This window comes from Ranitomeya imitator, chromosome 9, assembly GCF_032444005.1.
Source record: "Ranitomeya imitator isolate aRanImi1 chromosome 9, aRanImi1.pri, whole genome shotgun sequence".
Taxonomy (NCBI): Eukaryota; Metazoa; Chordata; class Amphibia; order Anura; family Dendrobatidae; genus Ranitomeya; species Ranitomeya imitator.
Window position 1 is genome coordinate 153,480,492 of NC_091290.1, and position 23,298 is coordinate 153,503,789.

At 51.4% G+C, this 23,298-nt stretch overlaps 1 protein-coding gene across 5 annotated transcripts in view; it reads right to left on the reverse strand.

Annotated features, from left to right (window-relative positions):
- Window positions 1-23,298, reverse strand: part of LOC138649263 (solute carrier family 66 member 2-like) — a 64,289-nt gene that overhangs the window by 21,150 nt on the left and 19,841 nt on the right. For 3 of the 5 annotated variants that reach the window (XM_069739498.1, XM_069739499.1, XM_069739500.1), the window contains exon 2: window positions 21,286-21,432. The gene's annotated coding sequence lies outside the window, so the exon portion shown is untranslated. Of the gene's footprint in view, window positions 1-11,069; window positions 11,254-21,285; window positions 21,433-23,298 lie in introns of those variants that run through there. The other 2 variants (XM_069739501.1, XM_069739497.1) reach the window with 2 other exon arrangements.

Sequence of the window (23,298 nt, forward strand, 5' to 3'; positions counted from 1 at the left end):
GGGTTATATGTCGTGTCTGATGGGGGTTATACGTCGTGTCTGATGGGGGTTATACATCGTGTCTGATGGGGGTTATACATCGTGTCTGATGGGGGTTATATGTCGTGTCTGATGGGGGTTATACATCGTGTCTGATGGGGGTTATACATCGTGTCTGATGGGGGTTATATGTCGTGTCTGATGGGGGGTTACACGTCGTGTCTGATGGGGGTTATACGTCGTGTCTGATGGGGGTTATATGTCGTGTCTGATGGGGGTTATACATCGTGTCTGATGGGGGTTATACATCGTGTCTGATGGGGGTTATATGTCGTGTCTGATGGGGGGTTACACGTCGTGTCTGATGGGGGTTATATGTCGTGTCTGATGGGGGTTATATGTCGTGTCTGATGGGGGGTTACACGTCGTGTCTGATGGGGGTTATATGTCGTGTCTGATGGGGGTTATATGTCGTGTCTGATGGGGGGTTACACGTCGTGTCTGATGGGGGGTTACACGTCGTGTCTGATGGGGGTTATACGTCGTGTCTGATGGGGGTTATACATCGTGTCTGATGGGGGTTATATGTCGTGTCTGATGGGGGGTTACACGTCGTGTCTGATGGGGGTTATACGTCGTGTCTGATGGGGGTTATACATCGTGTCTGATGGGGGTTATACATCGTGTCTGATGGGGGTTATATGTCGTGTCTGATGGGGGGTTATACATCGTGTCTGATGGGGGGTTATACATCGTGTCTGATGGGGGTTATACATCGTGTCTGATGGGGGTTATACGTCGTGTCTGATGGGGGTTACACGTCGTGTCTGATGGGGGTTACACGTCGTGTCTGATGGGGGGTTATACGTCGTGTCTGATGGGGGGTTGCACGTCGTGTCTGATGGGGGTTATACATCGTGTCTGATGGGGGTTATATGTCGTGTCTGATGGGGGGTTACACGTCGTGTCTGATGGGGGGTTATATGTCGTGTCTGATGGGGGTTATATGTCGTGTCTGATGGGGGTTATATGTCGTGTCTGATGGGGGTTATATGTCGTGTCTGATGGGGGTTATACGTCGTGTCTGATGGGGGTTATACGTCGTGTCTGATGGGGGGTTATATGTCGTGTCTGATGGGGGTTATATGTCGTGTCTGATGGGGGTTATACATCGTGTCTGATGGGGGTTATACATCGTGTCTGATGGGGGTTATACATCGTGTCTGATGGGGGTTATACGTCGTGTCTGATGGGGGTTATACGTCGTGTCTGATGGGGGTTATACATCGTGTCTGATGGGGGTTATACATCGTGTCTGATGGGGGTTATACATCGTGTCTGATGGGGGTTATACATCGTGTCTGATGGGGGTTATACGTCGTGTCTGATGGGGGTTATACATCGTGTCTGATGGGGGTTATACGTCGTGTCTGATGGGGGGTTATATGTCGTGTCTGATGGGGGTTATATGTCGTGTCTGATGGGGGTTATACATCGTGTCTGATGGGGGTTATACATCGTGTCTGATGGGGGTTATACGTCGTGTCTGATGGGGGTTATATGTCGTGTCTGATGGGGGGTTACACGTCGTGTCTGATGGGGGTTATACGTCGTGTCTGATGGGGGTTATACATCGTGTCTGATGGGGGTTATACATCGTGTCTGATGGGGGTTATATGTCGTGTCTGATGGGGGGTTACACGTCGTGTCTGATGGGGGTTATATGTCGTGTCTGATGGGGGTTATATGTCGTGTCTGATGGGGGGTTACACGTCGTGTCTGATGGGGGTTATATGTCGTGTCTGATGGGGGGTTACACGTCGTGTCTGATGGGGGGTTACACGTCGTGTCTGATGGGGGTTATACATCGTGTCTGATGGGGGTTATACATCGTGTCTGATGGGGGTTATATGTCGTGTCTGATGGGGGTTACACGTCGTGTCTGATGGGGGTTATATGTCGTGTCTGATGGGGGTTATATGTCGTGTCTGATGGGGGTTATACATCGTGTCTGATGGGGGTTATACGTCGTGTCTGATGGGGGTTATACATCGTGTCTGATGGGGGTTATACGTCGTGTCTGATGGGGGGTTATATGTCGTGTCTGATGGGGGTTATACATCGTGTCTGATGGGGGTTATATGTCGTGTCTGATGGGGGGTTACACGTCGTGTCTGATGGGGGTTATATGTCGTGTCTGATGGGGGTTATATGTCGTGTCTGATGGGGGTTATACATCGTGTCTGATGGGGGTTATATGTCGTGTCTGATGGGGGGTTACACGTCGTGTCTGATGGGGGGTTACACGTCGTGTCTGATGGGGGTTATATGTCGTGTCTGATGGGGGTTATATGTCGTGTCTGATGGGGGGTTACACGTCGTGTCTGATGGGGGTTATATGTCGTGTCTGATGGGGGTTATATGTCGTGTCTGATGGGGGGTTACACGTCGTGTCTGATGGGGGTTATATGTCGTGTCTGATGGGGGTTATATGTCGTGTCTGATGGGGGGTTACACGTCGTGTCTGATGGGGGTTATATGTCGTGTCTGATGGGGGTTATATGTCGTGTCTGATGGGGGTTATACATCGTGTCTGATGGGGGTTATACATCGTGTCTGATGGGGGTTATATGTCGTGTCTGATGGGGGTTATACATCGTGTCTGATGGGGGTTATATGTCGTGTCTGATGGGGGTTATATGTCGTGTCTGATGGGGGGTTATATGTCGTGTCTGATGGGGGTTATATGTCGTGTCTGATGGGGGGTTACACGTCGTGTCTGATGGGGGTTATATGTCGTGTCTGATGGGGGGTTACACGTCGTGTCTGATGGGGGTTATACGTCGTGTCTGATGGGGGTTATACATCGTGTCTGATGGGGGTTATACGTCGTGTCTGATGGGGGGTTATATGTCGTGTCTGATGGGGGTTATACATCGTGTCTGATGGGGGTTATATGTCGTGTCTGATGGGGGGTTACACGTCGTGTCTGATGGGGGTTATATGTCGTGTCTGATGGGGGTTATATGTCGTGTCTGATGGGGGGTTACACGTCGTGTCTGATGGGGGTTATATGTCGTGTCTGATGGGGTTATATGTCGTGTCTGATGGGGGGTTACACGTCGTGTCTGATGGGGGTTATATGTCGTGTCTGATGGGGGTTATATATCGTGTCTGATGGGGGTTATATGTCGTGTCTGATGGGGGTTATATGTCGTGTCTGATGGGGGGTTACACGTCGTGTCTGATGGGGGTTATACATCGTGTCTGATGGGGGTTATATGTCGTGTCTGATGGGGGGTTGCACGTCGTGTCTGGGGGGTTACACGTCGTGTCTGATGGGGGGTTATACGTCGTTCCTGATGGGGGGTTGCACATCGTTCCTGATGGGGGGGTTATACGTCGTGTCTGATGGGGGTTATATGTCGTGTCTGATGGGGGTTATACATCGTGTCTGATGGGGGTTATACATCGTGTCTGATGGGGGGTTATACGTCGTGTCTGATGGGGGGTTATACGTCGTGTCTGATGGGGGGTTATACGTCGTGTCTGATGGGGGGTTATACGTCGTGTCTGATGGGGGTTATACATCGTGTCTGATGGGGGTTATATGTCGTGTCTGATGGGGGGTTGCACGTCGTGTCTGGGGGGTTACACGTCGTGTCTGATGGGGGGTTGCACATCGTTCCTGATGGGGGGGTTATACGTCGTGTCTGATGGGGGGGTTATACGTCGTGTCTGATGGGGGGTTATACGTCGTGTCTGATGGGGGTTATATGTCGTGTCTGATGGGGGGTTATATGTCGTGTCTGATGGGGGGTTATACATCGTGTCTGATGGGGGTTATATGTCGTGTCTGATGGGGGGTTATACATCGTGTCTGATGGGGGGTTATACATCGTGTCTGATGGGGGTTATATGTCGTGTCTGATGGGGGTTATATGTCGTGTCTGATGGGGGGTTATATGTCGTGTCTGATGGGGGTTATACATCGTGTCTGATGGGGGTTATACGTCGTGTCTGATGGGGGGTTATACATCGTGTCTGATGGGGGTTATATGTCGTGTCTGATGGGGGTTATATGTCGTGTCTGATGGGGGGTTATATGTCGTGTCTGATGGGGGGTTGCACATCGTTCCTGATGGGGGGTTATACGTCGTGTCTGATGGGGGGTTATACGTCGTTCCTGATGGGGGGTTGCACATCGTTCCTGATGGGGGGTTGCACGTCGTGTCTGGGGGGTTACACGTCGTGTCTGATGGGGGGTTATACGTCGTTCCTGATGGGGGGTTGCACATCGTTCCTGATGGGGGGGTTATACGTCGTGTCTGATGGGGGGGTTATACGTCGTGTCTGATGGGGGGTTATACGTCGTGTCTGATGGGGGTTATATGTCGTGTCTGATGGGGGGTTATATGTCGTGTCTGATGGGGGTTATATGTCGTGTCTGATGGGGGGTTATATGTCGTGTCTGATGGGGGGTTGCACATCGTTCCTGATGGGGGGTTATACGTCGTGTCTGGGGGGTTACACGTCGTGTCTGATGGGGGGTTACACGTCGTGTCTGATGGGGGGTTACACGTCGTTCCTGATGGGGGGGTTATACGTCGTTCCTGATGGGGGGGTTGCACGTCGTGTCTGGGGGGTTACACGTCGTGTCTGATGGGGGGTTACACGTCGTGTCTGATGGGGGGTTACACGTCGTTCCTGATGGGGGGGTTGCACGTCGTGTCTGGGGGGTTGCACGTCGTGTCTGGGGGGTTACACGTCGTGTCTGATGGGGGGTTACACGTCGTGTCTGATGGGGGGTTACACGTCGTTCCTGATGGGGGGTTGCACATCGTTCCTGATGGGGGGGTTGCACATGGTGTCTGGAGCGTCAGCAGGTCAGTGCCTGGAGGTGGTGTATCAGCTGTGTGTACCCCATATACCCCATAGGTCCAGTCCCGGTACGCAGCCCTCCTGCAGTGCGGTACAGTAATAGTCCTGGTCACTGCATGCTGACACGGGCTGTATGCATGTGTGCAGGGGGTCTCGGAGCATGCGTCCCACCAGGTCAGTATGTCCTCCGCTGTCAGTAGCTGGTGGATGGCAGCACATTTTTAGCAACTATTCTTTGTGATTGATATTATCAGCACTTGGCATAAGAGCGGCACTGACAATGGGGGAACAAGACAAGATGTCTGACGCCCCCCACACCCATACACACCTCATTATCCACTAGTCAGTGGGATGATTGCAGCTCTTGGGGCGGCCGCCATCACATACAATCTCGTCTGCAGATACATGACTGATTACAGATCCATGAGATCGGACACTTCATGTGAGAGGTGACGGGAATGTCCTCGTGTGTGATGGATGATCCCCCGAGCCAGCAGAGACACTGAGCGGAGCCCCCAGGAAATCTACATACAGCAACACCCTGCTGAGCGCAGCTCTGGAGTATAATACAGGATGTAACTCAGGATCAGTAATGTAATGTATGTACACAGTGACTGCACCAGCAGAATAGTGAGTGCAGCTCTGGAGTATAATACAGGATGTAACTCAGGATCAGTAATGTAATGTATGTACACAGTGACTGCACCAGCAGAATAGTGAGTGCAGCTCTGGAGTATAATACAGGATGTAATTCAGGATCAGTAATGTAATGTATGTACACAGTGACTGCACCAGCAGAATAGTGAGTGCAGCTCTGGAGTATAATACAGGAGGTAACTCAGGATCAGTAATGTAATGTATGTACACAGTGACTGCACCAGCAGAATAGTGAGTGCAGCTCTGGAGTATAATACAGGAGGTAACTCAGGATCAGTAATGTAATGTATGTACACAGTGACTGCACCAGCAGAATAGTGTGTGCAGCTCTGGGGTATAATACATGGGGTAACTCAGGATCAGTAATGTAATGTATGTACACAGTGACTGCACCAGCAGAATAGTGAGTGCAGCTCTGGGGTATAATACAGGATGTAACTCAGGATCAGTAATGTAATGTATGTACACAGTGACTGCACCAGCAGAATAGTGAGTGCAGCTCTGGGGTATAATACAGGATGTAACTCAGGATCAGTAATGTAATGTATGTACACAGTGACTGCACCAGCAGAATAGTGAGTGCAGCTCTGGAGTATAATACAGGATGTAACTCAGGATCAGTAATGTAATGTATGTACACAGTGACTGCACCAGCAGAATAGTGAGTGCAGCTCTGGGGTATAATACAGGATGTAATTCAGGATCAGTAATGTAATGTATGTACACAGTGACTGCACCAGCAGAATAGTGAGTGCAGCTCTGGAGTATAATACAGGAGGTAACTCAGGATCAGTAATGTAATGTATGTACACAGTGACTGCACCAGCAGAATAGTGAGTGCAGCTCTGGGGTATAATACAGGATGTAACTCAGGATCAGTAATGTAATGTATGTACACAGTGACTGCACCAGCAGAATAGTGAGTGCAGCTCTGGGGTATAATACAGGATGTAACTCAGGATCAGTAATGTAATGTATGTACACAGTGACTGCACCAGCAGAATAGTGAGTGCAGCTCTGGAGTATAATACAGGATGTAACTCAGGATCAGTAATGTAATGTATGTACACAGTGACTACACCAGCAGAATAGTGAGTGCAGCTCTGGGGTATAATACAGGATGTAACTCAGGATCAGTAATGTAATGTATGTACACAGTGACTGCACCAGCAGAATAGTGAGTGCAGCTCTGGAGTATAATACAGGATGTAACTCAGGATCAGTAATGTAATGTATGTACACAGTGACTGCACCAGCAGAATAGTAAGTGCAGCTCTGGGGTATAATACAGGATGTAACTCAGGATCAGTAATGTAATGTATGTACACAGTGACTGCACCAGCAGAATAGTGAGTGCAGCTCTGGGGTATAATACAGGATGTAACTCAGGATCAGTAATGTAATGTATGTACACAGTGACTGCACCAGCAGAATAGTGAGTGCAGCTCTGGAATATAATACAGGATGTAACTCAGGATCAGTAATGTATGTACACAGTGACTGCACCAGCAGAATAGTGAGTGCAGCTCTGGAGTAGAATACAGGATGTAACTCAGGATCAGTAATGTAATGTATGTACACAGTGACTGCACCAGCAGAATAGTGAGTGCAGCTCTGGAGTATAATACAGGATGTAACTCAGGATCAGTAATGTAATGTATGTACACAGTGACTGCACCAGCAGAATAGTGAGTGCAGCTCTGGAGTATAATACAGGAGGTAACTCAGGATCAGTAATGTATGTACACAGTGACTGCACCAGCAGAATAGTGAGTGCAGCTCTGGGGTATAATACAGGATGTAACTCAGGATCAGTAATGTAATGTATGTACACAGTGACTGCACCAGCAGAATAGTGAGTGCAGCTCTGGAGTATTATACAGGAGGTAACTCAGGATCAGTAATGTAATGTATGTACACAGTGACTGCACCAGCAGAATAGTGAGTGCAGCTCTGGGGTATAATACAGGATGTAACTCAGGATCAGTAATGTAATGTATGTATACAGTGACTGCACCAGCAGAATAGTGAGCGCAGCTCTGAAGTATAATACAGGAGGTAACTCAGGATCAGTAATGTCTGTACATAGTGACTGCACCAGCAGAATAGTGAGTGCAGCTCTGGAGTATTATACAGGAGGTAACTCAGGATCAGTAATGTAATGTATGTACACAGTGACTGCACCAGCAGAACAGTGAGTGCAGCTCTGGAGTATAATACAGGATGTAACTCAGAATCAGTAATGTAATGTATGTACACAGTGACTACACCAGCAGAATAGTGAGTGCAGCTCTGGGGTATAATACAGGAGGTAACTCAGGATCAGTAATGTAATGTATGTACACAGTGACTGCACCAGCAGAATAGTGAGTGCAGCTCTGGGGTATAATACAGGATGTAACCCAGGATCAGTAATGTAATGTATGTACACAGTGACTGCACCAGCAGAATAGTGAGTGCAGCTCTGGAGTATAATACAGGATGTAACTCAGGATAAGTAATGTAATGTATGTACACAGTGACTGCACCAGCAGAATAGTGAGTGCCGCTCTGGGGTATAATACAGGATGTAACCCAGGATCAGTAATGTAATGTATGTACACAGTGACTGCACCAGCAGAATAGTGAGTGCAGCTCTGGGGTATAATACAGGATGTAACTCAGGATCAGTAATGTAATGTATGTACACAGTGACTGCACCAGCAGAATAGTGAGTGCAGCTCTGGAGTATAATACAGGATGTAACTCAGGATCAGTAATGTAATGTATGTACACAGTGACTGCACCAGCAGAATAGTGAGTGCAGCTCTGGGGTATAATACAGGATGTAACTCAGGATCAGTAATGTATGTACACAGTGACTGCACCAGCAGAATAGTGAGTGCAGCTCTGGGGTATAATACAGGAGGTAACTCAGGATCAGTAATGTATGTACACAGTGACTGCACCAGCAGAATAGTGAGTGCAGCTCTGGAGTATAATACAGGATATAACTCAGGATCAGTAATGTAATGTATGTACACAGTGACTACACCAGCAGAATAGTGAGCGCAGCTCTGGGGTATAATACAGGATGTAACTCAGGATCAGTAATGTAATGTATGTACACAGTGACTGCACCAGCAGAATACTGAGTGCAGCTCTGGGGTATAATACAGGAGGTAACTCAGGATCAGTAATGTAATGTATGTACACAGTGACTGCACCAGCAGAATAGTGAGTGCAGCTCTGGGGTATAATACAGGATGTAACTCAGGATCAGTAATGTAATGTATGTACACAGTGACTGCACCAGCAGAATAGTGAGTGCAGCTCTGGGGTATAATACAGGATATAAATCGGGATCAGTAATGTATGTACACAGTGACTGCAGCAGCAGAATAGTGAGTGCAGCTCTGGGGTATAATACAGGATGTAACTCAGGATCAGTAATGTAATGTATGTACACAGTGACTGCACCAGCAGAATAGTGAGTGCAGCTCTGGAGTATAACACAGGATATAACTCAGGATCAGTAATGTAATGTATGTACACAGTGACTGCACCAGCAGAATAGTGAGTGCAGCTCTGGAGTATAATACAGGATGTAACTCAGGATCAGTAATGTATGTACACAGTGACTGCACCAGCAGAATAGTGAGTGCAGCTCTGGAGTATAATACAGGATGTAACTCAGGATCAGTAATGTAATGTATGTACACAGTGACTGCACCAGCAGAATAGTGAGTGCAGCTCTGGAGTATAATACAGGATGTAACTCAGGATCAGTAATGTAATGTATGTACACAGTGACTGCACCAGCAGAATAGTGAGTGCAGCTCTGGAGTATAATACAGGATGTAACTCAGGATCAGTAATGTAATGTATGTACACAGTGACTGCACCAGCAGAATAGTGAGTGCAGCTCTGGGGTATAATACAGGATATAACTCAGGATCAGTAATGTAATGTATGTACACAGTGACTGCACCAGCAGAATAGTGAGTGCCGCTCTGGGGTATAATACAGGATATAACTCAGGATCAGTAATGTAATGTATGTACACAGTGACTGCACCAGCAGAATAGTGAGTGCAGCTCTGGGGTATAATACAGGATGTAACTCAGGATCAGTAATGTAATGTATGTACACAGTGACTGCACCAGCAGAATAGTGAGTGCAGCTCTGGGGTATAATACAGGATGTAACTCAGGATCAGTAATGTAATGTATGTACACAGTGACTGCACCAGCAGAATAGTGAGTGCAGCTCTGGGGTATAATACAGGATATAACTCGGGATCAGTAATGTATGTACACAGTGACTGCAGCAGCAGAATAGTGAGTGCAGCTCTGGGGTATAATACAGGATATAACTCGGGATCAGTAATGTATGTACACAGTGACTGCAGCAGCAGAATAGTGAGTGCAGCTCTGGGGTATAATACAGGATGTAACTCAGGATCAGTAATGTAATGTATGTACACAGTGACTGCACCAGCAGAATAGTGAGTGCAGCTCTGGAGTATAACACAGGATATAACTCAGGATCAGTAATGTAATGTATGTACACAGTGACTGCACCAGCAGAATAGTGAGTGCAGCTCTGGAGTATAATACAGGATGTAACTCAGGATCAGTAATGTATGTACACAGTGACTGCACCAGCAGAATAGTGAGTGCAGCTCTGGAGTATAATACAGGATGTAACTCAGGATCAGTAATGTAATGTATGTACACAGTGACTGCACCAGCAGAATAGTGAGTGCAGCTCTGGAGTATAATACAGGATGTAACTCAGGATCAGTAATGTAATGTATGTACACAGTGACTGCACCAGCAGAATAGTGAGTGCAGCTCTGGAGTATAATACAGGATGTAACTCAGGATCAGTAATGTAATGTATGTACACAGTGACTGCACCAGCAGAATAGTGAGTGCAGCTCTGGGGTATAATACAGGATATAACTCAGGATCAGTAATGTAATGTATGTACACAGTGACTGCACCAGCAGAATAGTGAGTGCCGCTCTGGGGTATAATACAGGATATAACTCAGGATCAGTAATGTAATGTATGTACACAGTGACTGCACCAGCAGAATAGTGAGTGCAGCTCTGGGGTATAATACAGGATGTAACTCAGGATCAGTAATGTAATGTATGTACACAGTGACTGCACCAGCAGAATAGTGAGTGCAGCTCTGGAGTATAATACAGGATGTAACTCAGGATCAGTAATGTAATGTATGTACTCAGTGACTGCACCAGCAGAATAGTGAGTGCAGCTCTGGAGTATAATACAGGATGTAACTCAGGATCAGTAATGTAATGTATGTACACAGTGACTGCACCAGCAGAATAGTGAGTGCAGCTCTGGGGTATAATACAGGAGGTAACTCAGGATCAGTAATGTAATGTATGTACACAGTGACTGCACCAGCAGAATAGTGAGTGCAGCTCTGGAGTATTATACAGGATGTAACTCAGGATCAGTAATGTAATGTATGTACACTGACTGCACCAGCAGAATAGTGAGTGCAGCTCTGGAGTGTAATAAGATCCCATGACTTACATGCCTTACACGTCTTGTGGAATGTTGCAGACTCCCGATTGTTGCTGTAAGTGTCTGTGGCCCCTGCAGTGATGGGGGGTCAGTGGATGCCCCTGAGAACGGCTCTTATAGGGCACAGAAGTTCACACGCTCCGACAATCCTGATCTAAACACCAAGACATGTAGTGACAGCTCCGGAGGGAAGGGTTGGGTCTTCTTGACTGTGATTACAGGACATGTACAGGCGGCCACATCTCCGCTCACACTCAGGGAGGATACTGGTGCCGGGGAGCAGACACTACACCCATCACTGCACTCCACGTATAACCCCGATATCGGGGGTCACACTCTACACCCGTATACAGATATAAGACCGGGGGTCACATCTGCACCCCGTAATTGGTGGGGCTCCAACTGATAGGACCCTTACTCTCTGACCGCCGGGACCCTTACTGATCTGTAGAATGGGGCTCCGACTGCCGTAAACCTTACTGATTGGTAGAACGGGGCTCTCATCACTGGGGCTCTCACGGAACAAGAGAACGAGGGTCTAAAATGTAGCAGATTTGTTGTGATTGTCTCATTCATGTGAATGCAGCTGCAGAAATCCGTGCGTTGCTTCCAGAATTACCTATTCAGGTGATGATACGGATTTTCTAAAATGCTTCTACAATTTCTGCAATCAATCGTCCACATGTGAACACAGCATTGGTGGGGGGTCAGCTGGTGACATCATGTACCACGTGTGACATCACAGGCCTCCCGCCTGCTGTCAGTGGGGTACGGGGAATCATGGAAGGTACTCACCGCAGAGCAGCCTCCTGTACAGGTCAGACAGCGGAGACAAGAAGAGGAGGCTGCAGTGAATGTGTGAACAGCTGGAGAGAACGTCCTGCACAGGATGGAATTACCGACCCTGCACCCCACTGACTGCAGCCGGAGGACACCACCGACCCTGCACCCCACTGACTGCAGCCGGAGGAGACCACCGACCCTGCACCCCACTGACTGCAGCCGGAGGAGACCACCGACCCTGCACCCCACTGACTGCAGCCGGAGGACACCACCGACCCTGCACCCCACTGACTGCAGCCGGAGGAGACCACCGACCCTGCACCCCACTGACTGCAGCCGGAGGACACCACCGACCCTGCACCCCACTGACTGCAGCCGGAGGAGACCACCGACCCTGCACCCCGCTGACTGCAGCCGGAGGAGACCACCGACCCTGCACCCCACTGACTGCAGCCGGAGGAGACCACCGACCCTGCACCCCACTGACTGCAGCCGGAGGACACCACCGACCCTGCACCCCACTGACTGCAGCCGGAGGAGACCACCGACCCTGCACCCCACTGACTGCAGCCGGAGGAGACCACCGACCCTGCACCCCACTGACTGCAGCCGGAGGACACCACCGACCCTGCACCCCACTGACTGCAGCCGGAGGAGACCACCGACCCTGCACCCCACTGACTGCAGCCGGAGGAGACCACCGACCCTGCACCCCACTGACTGCAGCCGGAGGACACCACCGACCCTGCACCCCACTGACTGCAGCCGGAGGACACCACCGACCCTGCACCCCACTGACTGCAGCCGGAGGAGACCACCGACCCTGCACCCCACTGACTGCAGCCGGAGGACACCACCGACCCTGCACCCCACTGACTGCAGCCGGAGGACACCACCGACCCTGCACCCCACTGACTGCAGCCGGAGGAGACCACCGACCCTGCACCCCACTGACTGCAGCCGGAGGACACTACCGACCCTGCACCCCGCTGACTGCAGCCGGAGGACACCACCGACCCTGCACCCCACTGACTGCAGCCGGAGGACACCACCGACCCTGCACCCCACTGACTGCAGCCGGAGGAGACCACCGACCCTGCACCCCACTGACTGCAGCCGGAGGAGACCACCGACCCTGCACCCCACTGACTGCAGCCGGAGGAGACCACCGACCCTGCACCCCACTGACTGCAGCCGGAGGACACCACCGACCCTGCACCCCACTGACTGCAGCCGGAGGAGACCACCGACCCTGCACCCCACTGACTGCAGCCGGAGGACACCACCGACCCTGCACCCCACTGACTGCAGCCGGAGGAGACCACCGACCCTGCACCCCACTGACTGCAGCCGGAGGACACCACCGACCCTGCACCCCACTGACTGCAGCCGGAGGACACCACCGACCCTGCACCCCACTGACTGCAGCCGGAGGACACCACCGACCCTGCACCCCACTGACTGCAGCCGGAGGAGACCACCGACCCTGCACCCCACTGACTGCAGCCGGAGGACACCACCGACCCTGCACCCCACTGACTGCAGCCGGAGGAGACCACCGACCCTGCACCCCACTGACTGCAGCCGGAGGAGACCACCGACCCTGCACCCCACTGACTGCAGCCGGAGGACACCACCGACCCTGCACCCCACTGACTGCAGCCGGAGGAGACCACCGACCCTGCACCCCACTGACTGCAGCCGGAGGAGACCACCGACCCTGCACCCCACTGACTGCAGCCGGAGGAGACCACCGACCCTGCACCCCACTGACTGCAGCCGGAGGAGACCACCGACCCTGCACCCCACTGACTGCAGCCGGAGGACACCACCGACCCTGCACCCCACTGACTGCAGCCGGAGGAGACCACCGACCCTGCACCCCACTGACTGCAGCCGGAGGAGACCACCGACCCTGCACCCCACTGACTGCAGCCGGAGGACACCACCGACCCTGCACCCCACTGACTGCAGCCGGAGGAGACCACCGACCCTGCACCCCACTGACTGCAGCCGGAGGAGACCACCGACCCTGCACCCCACTGACTGCAGCCGGAGGAGACCACCGACCCTGCACCCCACTGACTGCAGCCGGAGGAGACCACCGACCCTGCACCCCACTGACTGCAGCCGGAGGACACCACCGACCCTGCACCCCACTGACTGCAGCCGGAGGAGACCACCGACCCTGCACCCCACTGACTGCAGCCGGAGGACACCACCGACCCTGCACCCCACTGACTGCAGCCGGAGGACACCACCGACCCTGCACCCCACTGACTGCAGCCGGAGGACACCACCGACCCTGCACCCCCCTGACTGCAGCCGGAGGACACCACCGACCCTGCACCCCACTGACTGCAGCCGGAGGACACCACCGACCCTGCACCCCACTGACTGCAGCCGGAGGACACCACCGACCCTGCACCCCACTGACTGCAGCCGGAGGACACCACCGACCCTGCACCCCACTGACTGCAGCCGGAGGAGACCACCGACCCTGCACCCCACTGACTGCATCAGTCTGAACGGTTATATCATGCCACCATTCAGGTTGTAAATAGTTATCACAGAGATGGATTATGGTGTGGGACAGTATTGAGAATCTCCGCTCCGCTAATGACCTCAGGTTAGCATCCTCAATAATCAGAACCTCCCACTCCCGTCTCCAAGACTTTACACGTGCTGCGCCGATTCTTTGGAATGCACTACCTAGGTTAATACGATTAATCCCCAATCCCCACAGTTTTAAGCGTGCCCTAAAAACTCATTTGTTCAGACTGGCCTACCGCCTCAATGCATTAACCTAACGATCCCTGTGTGGCCTATTTATAATAAAAAAAAAAAAAAAAAGGTTCCTCGCATCATGTTCTCATACACTTTATGCAGTATTAGCCCTCTGTGTCTGTACTGCTACATACTTAGGCAGGTAACTGGTTCATGCAGCTTTACATGAACACCTGAGCCTTACACTATAGCTGGTCCGAATAACTAAAGAAATTGTTACCATCCACCTCTCGTGTCTCCCCTTTTCCCCATAGTTTGTAGCTTGCGAGCAGGGCCCTCACTCCTCCTGGTATCTGTTTTGAACTGTATTTCTGTTATGCTGTAATGTCTATTGTCTGTACAAGTCCCCTCTATAATTTGTAAAGCGCTGCGGAATATGTTGGCGCTATATAAATAAAATTATTATTATTATTAATCTTCACGTCGGACAGGTGAAGGATATTGTTGTTTATTATTTTTCTTTTTTTTTACAGGGGACAAGGGCTTCAGTAGAATGGGTGTCAGGTGATTATAACTGTGCTTTTTTTATTTATATTTCAAATAAAGGAGTCAGTGTCATTATTTCAATTAAAGGATTTTATTCTGGCGGTGTCTTTCTTTACAACCTAACTATGGGGGCGTCTTATAGAGGCCTCTCCATTACTAAGCCGTGGCTTTGATGTTAGGAAAAGTGAGAAGAGAAGGGCAAAGCGCCAAACAAGATCTGCCTTTCCTCGGGTGGCTGCGGGCTGCTATTTTTAGGCGGGGGGGCATATGCATGGCCACTAACCAGCCCGAGAATACCAGTCCATAGATGCCTGTTTTAGTTTGGCTTGTAAAAAATCAGCAGCACCTGCTCTCGCCGTTATCAGCAACATCAGGCGTAGGTGGAGCTATGACATCACACTGGAAACGTCCGGCATATAGTGGAGCTATGACATCACACTGGAAACGTCCGGCATATAGTGGAGCTATGACATCACACTGGAAACGTCCTGCATACAGTGGAGTTATGACATCACACTGGAGACGTCCTGCATATAGTGGAGTTATGACATCACACTGGAGACGTCCTGCATATAGTGGAGTTATGACATCACACTGGAAACGTCCGGCATACAGTGGAGTTATGACATCACACTGGAGACGTCCTGCATATAGTGGAGTTATGACATCACACTGGAGACGTCCTGCATACAGTGGAGTTATGACATCACACTGGAGACGTCCTGCATACAGTGGAGTTATGACATCACACTGGAGACGTCCTGCATATAGTGGAGTTATGACATCACACTGGAAACGTCCTGCATACAGTGGAGTTATGACATCACACTGGAGACGTCCTACATACAGTGGAGTTATGACATCACACTGGAGACGTCCTGCATATAGTGGAGTTATGACATCACACTGGAGACGTCCTGCATACAGTGGAGTTATGACATCACACTGGAGACGTCCTGCATATAGTGGAGTTATGACATCACACTGGAGACGTCCTGCATACAGTGGAGTTATGACATCACACTGGAGACGTCCTGCATACAGTGGAGTTATGACATCACACTGGAGACGTCCTGCATACAGTGGAGTTATGACATCACACTGGAAACGTCCTGCATACAGTGGAGTTATGACATCACACTGGAGACATCCTGCATATAGTGGAGTTATGACATCACACTGGAGACGTCCGGCATATAGTGGAGTTATGACATCACACTGGAAACGTCCGGCATACAGTGGAGTTATGACATCACACTGGAGACGTCCTGCATACAGTGGAGTTATGACATCACACTGGAGACGTCCTGCATATAGTGGAGTTATGACATCACACTGGAGACGTCCTGCATATAGTGGAGTTATGACATCACACTGGAAACGTCCGGCATACAGTGGAGTTATGACATCACACTGGAGACGTCCTACATACAGTGGAGTTATGACATCACACTGGAGACGTCCTACATATAGTGGAGTTATGACATCACACTGGAGACGTCCTGCATATAGTGGAGTTATGACATCACACTGGAGACGTCCTGCATATAGTGGAGTTATGACATCACACTGGAAACGTCCGGCATACAGTGGAGTTATGACATCACACTGGAGACGTCCTGCATATAGTGGAGTTATGACATCACACTGGAGACGTCCTGCATATAGTGGAGTTATGACATCACACTGGAGACGTCCTGCATATAGTGGAGTTATGACATCACACTGGAGACGTCCTGCATATAGTGGAGTTATGACATCACACTGGAGACGTCCTGCATATAGTGGAGTTATGACATCACACTGGAGACGTCCTGCATATAGTGGAGTTATGACATCACACTGGAGACGTCCTGCATACAGTGGAGTTATGACATCACACTGGAGACGTCCTGCATACAGTGGAGTTATGACATCACACTGGAGACGTCCTGCATATAGTGGAGTTATGACATCACACTGGAGACGTCCTGCATATAGTGGAGTTATGACATCACACTGGAGACGTCCTGCATATAGTGGAGTTATGACATCACACTGGAGACGTCCTGCATATAGTGGAGTTATGACATCACACTGGAGACGTCCTGCATACAGTGGAGTTATGACATCACACTGGAGACGTCCTGCATACAGTGGAGTTATGACATCACACTGGAGACGTCCTGCATATAGTGGAGTTATGACATCACACTGGAGACGTCCTGCATATAGTGGAGTTATGACATCACACTGGAAACGTCCGGCATACAGTGGAGTTATGACATCACACTGGAGACGTCCTGCATATAGTGGAGTTATGACATCACACTGGAGACGTCCTGCATATAGTGGAGTTATGACATCACACTGGAAACGTCCGGCATACAGTGGAGTTATGACATCACACTGGAGACGTCCTGCATATAGTGGAGTTATGACATCACACTGGAGACGTCCTGCATATAGTGGAGTTATGACATCACACTGGAGACGTCCTGCATATAGTGGAGTTATGACATCACACTGGAGATGTCCTGCATATAGTGGAGTTATGACATCACACTGGAAACGTCCGGCATACAGTGGAGTTATGACATCACACTGGAGACGTCCTGCATATAGTGGAGTTATGACATCACACTGGAGACGTCCTGCATACAGTGGAGTTATGACATCACACTGGAGACGTCCTGCATACAGTGGAGTTATGACATCACACTGGAGACGTCCTGCATACAGTGGAGTTATGACATCACACTGGAGACGTCCGGCACACGGCGGAGTTATGACATCACACTGGAAACGTCCTGCATATAGTGGAGTTATGACATCACACTGGAGACGTCCTGCATACAGTGGAGTTATGACATCACACTGGAGACGTCCGGCACACGGCGGAGTTATGACATCACACTGGAAACGTCCTGCATATAGTGGAGCTATGACATCACACTGGAGACGTCCTACATACAGTGGAGTTATGACATCACACTGGAGACGTCCTGCATATAGTGGAGTTATGACATCACACTGGAGACGTCCTGCATACAGTGGAGCTATGACATCACACTGGAGACGTCCTGCATATAGTGGAGTTATGACATCACACTGGAGACGTCCTGCATACAGTGGAGTTATGACATCACACTGGAGACGTCCTGCATACAGTGGAGTTATGACATCACACTGGAGACGTCCTGCATATAGTGGAGTTATGACATCACACTGGAGACGTCCTGCATACAGTGGAGTTATGACATCACACTGGAGACGTCCTGCATATAGTGGAGTTATGACATCACACTGGAGACGTCCTGCATACAGTGGAGTTATGACATCACACTGGAGACGTCCGGCACACGGCGGAGTTATGACATCACACTGGAAACGTCCTGCATACAGTGGAGCTATGACATCACACTGGAGACGTCCTGCATATAGTGGAGTTGTGACATCACACTGGAGACGTCCTGCATACAGTGGAGTTATGACATCACACTGGAGACGTCCTGCATATAGTGGAGTTATGACATCACACTGGAGACGTCCTGCATACAGTGGAGTTATGACATCACACTGGAGACGTCCTGCATACAGTGGAGTTATGACATCACACTGGAGACGTCCTGCATACAGTGGAGTTATGACATCACACTGGAGACGTCCGGCACACGGCGGAGTTATGACATCACACTGGAGACGTCCTGCATACAGTGGAGTTATGACATCACACTGGAGACGTCCCGCATACAGTGGAGTTATGACATCACACTGGAGACGTCCCGCACACGGTGGAGTCATTTTATTTATCTTCCCGGCCCATCCCCCTCACATTGTCACTGGAGGTCATCCGGCAGAGGCCACCGCTGCCCATGGACGATTGATGCCAGCATCCGTGTAATCACAGGGTGGCTGAGGGCGGACAGATGGGGACATTATAAATCACATCTGTGCTTACAAAGTGCTCTGGGATCCGGATCTTCTCTCCCTTCTGGATTAAGGGATTATATTCTGTGAAATGCATTTCATCCCACGGTGCAGTCTGCTCCCACTGTGGATAAATCACCGAGAGACAGAGAGCGCTCATTACCGGCAGCGACATAAGGCGAGGGGGTGATATCATGGCGTCACGGCACGTGGGCCAAGGAACCATCCGGATATCAGAGCTCGTCCTCTAACCCACAGCCGTGTGATAGAAAACTAATATACTACGTGCCCGTCCTGTCCATACAGAGCAGGGTGCCGTCACAATGTGCCAGTGTGGGACCAACACCTCCCGTGACTGGTACATTGTCACAAGCCTTCAGCTGTGGAGTAATGACAGCACGGGTTTACCGACCTACTGACGGCAAGCAGAGATCGTCACGTCTATTAGGAAGATGCTTCCTGTAATGATGATGACAATTTTCAGGATTTCAGGGAGGGAAAATGCACGAGGCGTGCAGCTGAGGCCTGTGATTGGCTGCAGCGGTCACATCTATAGTCAGGGACGTCATCCCTACAAGGCGAGGAGCAGCAGAATGGCCGCACTGTAATGGCGGCAGAGTGGTCAGTGATGCCTTCTTAATTATTTTTTATTCATCCTCATGATAATTCTCTCCAACCTTGGCGCCCTCAGGCTGCGCCTCTGCTTGTCAGTCATCGGGATGCCGCGGTTCATTCACACGCAGCGCACATTTCTGTCAATGGAGTTTGCAGAAGTCCATGAGAATCAGATGACAGAAGTGACTTTACAATAAATCTGCCGTGTGTGAACAGAGGCGGCGACTGCGAGTGCTGCCCATCACAGACGGCGTCCTCTCCTGACGCCAGGCGGTGATTACTGCGCCGCCGCCGATGTAATTATACACATCGCTGCCATCTAGTGTCCACACCATGCATAGCAAGGACATGAGCACATCACCCACCGGAGCACCCGTGACCCCACGGACTTCAATGGAAGAACATGGGTTCATGTGAGACCGCAGACTGTGCTCATTACATGGACGGGGGGAAAATGAGCCCACGAGAGAGAGGGCAAACGGTGCGCTCAATCACCCCGGCCAGTGGGACCCGAGCCTCGCAGTGGCCCCCAGAACAAAGCCCTGTGAGATACCAGCGCCCTGACCGCCTATGACACCCAGAGGGGTCTCATAAATCAGGGGAGTCGCGGCTGGAACTTTCTGTGCTTGTACCGCTATTATCCATCAGTCTCATTACCGCTGACACTTTCATTAGGCGGCACGCTCGGGATATGGCCGCCATGAATAATTAATACTCTCGTCTATCATCACATAGAGCTGCCCGCTCTCGGGGTGATGTGTGGGTGCAGGGTGCACGCTACAGCCAATCTGCTGTTTCTAAAGAGCATGCGATATACTGAGGATCCCCCGCTGAGAGACCCCTGTGCCGCCCGTGGGCTACAAACCAGTCAATGGTCGTCCTAATTGGGTACAGGTGGCAGCCCTCTGTGATCCCAGTATGGGTGGCAGGGTGGCCTGCACAGCCAGGAGCGGCCGGCACATCCCAGGCAAGAGGTATAAAAGCAGAATGGGATGGAAGGACGAGTGGCTCAGACTCGGGGGGCCACACTGCTCTAAGAAGCCCCCGGCACACTGATCTGAATGGGGGTGAACAGAAGAACATTAGGAGCCGCCCAAATCTTCCAAATGGGGAGCAGGCCTCATAAGATGCAAGGTCTGTGAGCATCATAAATGAGGGCAGGGTAACGCTGGTACTCCATGCTCTGTGTGAGGTCCGTAGCGCGACTATGGAGATGAACGAACAAACGGGCAATCCCTGCGGTGCAGCGGCTGAAAGGCCGTGGGGACTCGGACACGGTATCGAGCACGCCATACACACGGTCAGCACCAGAGAACGCTCGGATAACACCTGATCACCTTCGCTCAACCCCAGCGGCGCCTCCTGCCAGGAGACTCACGCTTCTCAGGTATCTGCTCACCTGCGTCCACCGCTGGATAGAGACCCCCAGAAAATAAAGCCCTGGAGTCTCCCGTCATGTGCAGTACAAGGAAAGTTGGCTGACAACATGGAGGCCACTATAGCTCCCTCCAGGGCCGCCAGCATCATGAGTCCTGTGTGACTGGGAGCCGGCAGTCTGGGAAACGACCAGTGAGGCCCCCCGTCATGACTGCCGCTGATGCCACTGCCCAATAACTCCCAAGGTGATAACCCCAGACCCTATTACCTGTCAGTGCGGTCTGTGCCGATGATCGGCCCCTGGGCTGGACATCATAATCTGGTGTAGTCGCCATCGATCGCTGCAGACGTACAATCATCGCCCGGCTTCTTATTGTCACGTCCATATTCTCCACCATTCATAGGGTGCAACATCCTGCAAGAAAACAGGGGAGGATGTAAGGTCACCGCTCCGAAAACATGGGACGAGTCTAGAGAAGTCGGGGATCGGCGGACACCTCATATCAGAGACGTCCTCGCAGCTAAATATAGAGATGAAGACGGATCAGGACAGGTGAGTGCAGGCGGAGGAGACGCATATGAGACATCGGAGGCGGCGGAGGTCACCGGAGGACAGGCCGTGGCGCAGGCCACACTATGCAGCGTGTCCTAGCACCCTCTTTATTTCACAGACCCATAGCGTTTCATTGATCCATTCACACATCAGTTTCATCCGCTCCATTAGACTCTTGTCCTATTCTGTCCTGTGTGCATCAGACTCGGGGGGTCCGAATACAACGGACGACACTCGGAGGAAGACGGTGATCAGAGATCCACTGCTGAGACCCAATGAGAGAAAGACATCATGCAGCTGCCTGCTGCAGGGGAACGGATGAGAGAAAACGAATGCAGAATTGATGACACCGGAGAAACCATCGCCCGCGTCTTCCGGAGTAATACACAGAAGAATGACAGCAGGAACGGCCGGGCGAGCACACGAGAAATCGTCTGATCTTCAGCCTGAGAAAAACGTGTCCGAACTGACTGCCCACTCACATCTCACTGCTGCCCTCCTGTTAGCTCTCAGGCTGGGGGCACTCACATCTCACTGCTGCCCTCCTGTTACCTCTCAGGCCGGGGGCGCTCACATCTCACTGCTGCCCTCCTGTTAGCTCTCAGGCTGGGGGCACTCACATCTCACTGCTGCCCTCCTGTTAGCTCTCAGGCTGGGGGCACTCACATCTCACTGCTGCCCTCCTGTTAGCTCTCAGGCTGGGGGCACTCACATCTCACTGCTGCCCTCCTGTTACCTCTCAGGCCGGGGGCGCTCACATCTCACTGCTGCCCTCCAGTTAGCTCTCAGGCTGGGGGCACTCACATCTCACTGCTGCCCTCCAGTTAGCTCTCAGGCTGGGGGCACTCACATCTCACTGCTGCCCTCCTGTTAGATCTCAGGCTGGGGGCACTCACATCTCACTGCTGCCCTCCAGTTAGCTCTCAGGCTGGGGGCACTCACATCTCACTGCTGCCCTCCTGTTAGCTCTCAGGCTGGGGGCACTCACATCTCACTGCTGCCCTCCTGTTAGCTCTCAGGCTGGGGGCGCTCACATCTCACTGCTGCCCTCCTGTTAGCTCTCAGGCTGGGGGCACTCACATCTCACTGCTGCCCTCCTGTTCGCTCTCAGGCTGGGGGCGCTCACATCTCACTGCTGCCCTCCTGTTAGCTCTGAGGCTGGGGACACTCACATCTCACTGCTGCCCTCCTGTTAGCTCTGAGGCTGGGGACACTCACATCTCACTGCTGCCCTCCTGTTAGCTCTCAGGCTGGGGGCACTCACATCTCACTGCTGCCCTCCTGTTAGCTCTCAGGCTGGGGGCACTCACATCTCACTGCTGCCCTCCTGTTAGCTCTCAGGCTGGGGGCGCTCACATCTCACTGCTGCTCTCCTGTTAGCTCTCAGGCTGGGGGCGCTCACACCTCACTGCTGCCCTCCTGTTAGCTCTCAGGCTGGGGGCACTCACATCTCACTGCTGCCCTCCTGTTAGCTCTGAGGCTGGGGACACTCACATCTCACTGCTGCCCTCTTGTTACCTCTCAGGCTGGGGACGCTCACATCTCACTGCTGCCCTCCTGTTAGCTCTCAGGCTGGGGGCGCTCACACCTCACTGCTGCCCTCCTGTTAGCTCTCAGGCTGGGGGCACTCACATCTCACTGCTGCCCTCCTGTTAGCTCTGAGGCTGGGGACACTCACATCTCACTGCTGCCCTCTTGTTACCTCTCAGGCTGGGGACACTCACATCT